The following is a 4,717-nucleotide window of genomic DNA, read 5'->3' on the forward strand; positions in this document are numbered from 1 at the left end:
TTTTTAAGATTTGGCTCGTATTGTTTAAGTTTTTGTTTAATTTTATAGCTGATTTTAACCCATTGACTGACAAAAACTATTTTTTGTTTGTCTGTTAGCAGGATAACTCAGAAAGTTATGGACAGATTTGGATGAAATTTTCAGGAAATGTTGATACCGGCACAAGGAACAAAGGATTAAATTTTGGTGGTGATCAGGGGTGGGGGGGGGTACACTGATCTGCATTGGTGGAGGTCTGTGCTCTCCAAGTGCTTTTCTAATTACTGACTTTCTTCTTCTCAAAAAACTTTACTTTTCTTTGTGGTATTTGTTCAGTATGGTTAATTAAGAGCGGCGCCCTCTGGTGGATTGATTGAGAAATGCTCATTCCAACACATTAAGTTTCATTAGCAGCACTTTGTTACAGGCCACCCCCCCATCCCATCACCAGCCAAATTTAACCATTTGTTCCTTGTGCCAGTATCAACATTTCCTGAAAATTTCATGAAAATCCGTCCATAACTTTTTGAGTTATCTTGCACACAGACAGACAGACAGACAGACAGACAGACAGACAGACAGACCCTGATGAAAACATAACCTCCATCGTTACACTTGGAGGTAATAATAAAAAGATGGTGCAGTTTTAAACAATAATATAAATAAAAGAGAGACAGAACAGATCCATGCACAAACTGGTGGTTGCTTACAATGACTTGGTGAGGATACTGCTGAGGTTCCAACAGACTATAGTTCCAGTTAGATGTTTGTGGACAGTGGTGTTGGATGCTGTGCGCCTGCTATAATAATAATATATATAATAACATTAAAATAATGACAACTACAAGTTTTTCCTCTTTGTTTTAGTCCAAAAAATAACTTATGAATAACTTAATAACTTAAAAACTGTGAAAATATTTACATTTACAAACTGTCCTTTCACAAAAAAGATGTGAATCACCTGAAAAATAGGAAATTTGTACTGAAAAATAAGTGGAATTTTAACGATATTATGCCTCAGCGTATGATTTCTACATGTACATTATGGGTCAGATCTACAAAAGCACATTTATAATATTCTTAGTCATTTCAGGTTGTTCATATTTGTTCAGGTTATTCACATTTTATTGTTAAAGGATAGTTTGTAAATGTAAATATTTTCTTAATGTCATATTATTTTCACGTTAACCCAAGAATAAAAATATGAGTCATTTTATTATTTATTGGTTATTGTTCTATTATTTTACTTCAGATCATATTGGTCTGAATGTGGAACCTGAACTAAAACCAGTTCTACATCCTTGACTGTTAATATCTTCAGTGTAATTTTTGAATTTGTGGCCGGATTGGAACCTTTTATCGGGCCAATTTTGGCCCGCGGGCCGCGTCTTTGACACCCCTGGTCCAAACTCTGGCACGTTTCATCAAACAGTTCATGAATCCAAACGTAAAAGAGTTAAACAACCAAAGCACTAACTGAATAAGTAGGATCTCTGCAGAACTCACATGATTATCTTAAATGGCGGTTCATTTCTGCTTTGCATGGGCCCCAAGGGATGATGGGTAATGGTAATGATGATGCTAATGACACTATCAGGACGTCCAGGAGGAATGGGACAGAGACTCTGGAGGGTTTCAGGTTTCAGAGACGCCAGAGATTAGACCACGGATTAGACACTCGGCGATCGCAACGCATTTGAACATTTATTTATATGTTCTGTACGAGTCACACAAAAGTATTCTGCACCACGACACACAGAATAAGAAATGTAAAATGAGACAAAAATGTAAAGTGTCAGAGCGAGACTAAATACATCAATAAAACCTAAAGAAACGTACATTTAAAGCAGATTTTAATGCAGTTACCTTCAGGAATGAAAGTGAAAATGGAGACGCTTGTTTTTGTATTTATCAAATAATAAATAAAATACTAATGATATATAACATTGAAAAAATAACTAAAATCTAAATAAGACAGACTAAAATGAGCAACAAAATAAACAAAAACAAAATAAGAAAAATCAACAAAATAAGTAACGAGGAAAATAAGAGACAAATTGTACAAAAAAAGATAAATAAAATGAATAATAATGAACAGAATGAATAAAAGAATTAAGAAAATATTCAAGAGAATGAACAAGAGTAAAAACAAAAACAAAACTAAGCATAATGAACAAAAAGAACAAAATAAAGGAAAGTTAGATAGATAGATAGATAGATAGATAGATAGATAGATAGATAGATAGATAGATAGATAGATAGATAGATAGATAGATAGATAGATAGAAAGAAGAAAGAAAGAAGAAGACTGAGCTGAGTGAAAATCAAAATAAGAAGCAAAATGGACAAAAATGCACAAACATAAACAGCAAAATCTGTGAAAAATGAACAAAATGAGATAAAATGAATAGAAACTGAGCAAAATAGGCAAGAAAATTAAGAAAAAACCTCATAAATAAGTAGTGCTATGAACAAAAAGACCAAAATAATGAACAAAATGAATAAAAAATAAAGATAATATCAAGAAAATGAACAAAAGTGAAAACAAAACTAAGCATAATGAACCAATAGAACAATATAATGGAAAGTCTGATAGATAGATAGATAGATAGATAGAGTAAAAAATCAAAATAAGAAGCAAAATGGACAAAAATGCACAAACACAAGCAGCAAAATCTATGAAAAATGAACAAAATGAGATAAAATGAATCGAAACTGAGTAAAATAGGCAAGAAAATGAAGAAAAAACTCATAAATAAGTGGCGCTATGAACAAAAAGACCAAAATAATGAACAGAATGACTAAAAAAATAAAGAAAATATTCCAGAAAATGAACAAAAGTAAAAACTGAAACAAAACTAAGCAACACTAACCTCTGGTATTGCTTTGGTTGAACTGATCATAAGTCGGCGTCTTTGTCTGACGTCCGTTGGACACAGTCTGTGGGGACAGACGTGAGTCGAAGCTGAATCCTGTCACATCATTTCATCACCTTTCACTTCCGTGGTTGACTTCACCAAACACTGGAGCGTCCAGACGTCTGCGGGCTTGTCCTGAGCCACACCATCTTTATACGCAAACGCTCATTTTTATCACCGGGGAGCGGAGGCCATTCACGCCGACGCCGAGGTCCTGCCGAGGCGCATCGTCAGACGGCGTGTCCGCCAACCCCCCGCCGCTTCCCCGAGGATTGGACGCATCACACACGTCAGAGGTGTGAGTTTATAATCAGCACCTGTTTGTGCGCTTTGACGGTCGGTTATTTCTGAGGAGGAGATGGAACCTGTCCCTGCAACATTATTTCACTGTTCAGATCAAACTTTCACCGCAAAGAAACTAGACACGAAGAAATAAAGAAATACAGGACAAAACAAAGAAGACGCAGAAAAACAGGAAGGGTGAGAAGAGAGGAGCGTGTCGCAGGGAAAATAACTGAATATGGAGCACAGGAATCTGAAGAGAAAGACAGAAAATTAGTCCTGACTTTAATAGAAACTAAAACAACTGAACTAAGCTCCTCCTGTTCTGTAGGTTCGTTTTTTTCTGTTTCCTCTGTAACGTAAGAAACAATTCTGTACCAGATACAACGATAAGACTGGATTTATGTTTGAATTATTTATTTTGGACCAATCAGGAAAAGAAGCCCGTTAGAACCACAGAAAATACCAAATGATACACTGTTGCACTTAAAAACCAAAGACATATTGACATATTAAAAATATGTATTTACTTATAACAGTCCATATTTTGAAGGTTTATTACATGTAAATCGTTACAGATATCAATAGAGTTACTATTGATCACTGATAGAAGTCATATATGGACTTTGGTTTAGGTCCGTAACCTCTGACCTTGGGTTATTTCTGACCAATCAGGGGCTGTTACCAATGATAAGAAGCCAATTAGAACCACAGAAAATACCAGATGATACATTGTTGCAGTTAAAAACCAAAGTCGTCGCCGTAGTTAAAGAATTCTTCCCAAAAACAGGCAGAATTTCATAGTGAATTAATTCGATGTAGTTTTCTTTGGACAATGTTTACAAAGTGTGTCCACAGTTCTGAGAAATTAATATTCCTTCATTTGTGATGAATTTTTGACATATTAAAAATATGCCTTTACTTATGACCGTCTATATTTTGATGGTTTATTACATGTTAATGATTTGACATATCAATAGAGTTACTATTGGTCACTGATAGAAGTCATAGATGGACTTTGGTTTAGGTCCGTGACTTTGACCTTAACTTATTTCTGACCAATCAGGGGCTGTTACCAATGAAAAGAAACCAAGAACCAGAACAGAAAATACCAGATGAGTTACTTTTCCACTGGACACCTGCGCAAAACTTTACCGATATTTACTAGATGTCGAGAAAACAGAAGCATGTAATGTTGGTTTTTCCATTAAATCCCAAATGCGATGATTTGTTTATTTATTATCGTGAGATGACACGAGAAGGCCTTCCATAAACATGGCAACGAACATAATATGGTGTTTATTTACAGATATATCATTATTATATATTACCCCTCTATCTCGTACTAAATTAAAAACTGAATCAGTTTCCTGGTGTGTCCACACATGCAGCGACATGTTTCTTTTAAAACTCTTCTTCTTCTCTTGTTGTAACATCCCTCAACATCCTTTTTTTTTTAAATCACGTGACTCTAGTTGCGAAAAAGGTCTTTCCATTGCAGTTTTGCATGATATACAAATTGTTACGCCTGAAAAACC

This window comes from Sphaeramia orbicularis, chromosome 10 (genome assembly GCF_902148855.1).
Source record: "Sphaeramia orbicularis chromosome 10, fSphaOr1.1, whole genome shotgun sequence".
Lineage (NCBI taxonomy): Eukaryota > Metazoa > Chordata > Actinopteri > Kurtiformes > Apogonidae > Sphaeramia > Sphaeramia orbicularis.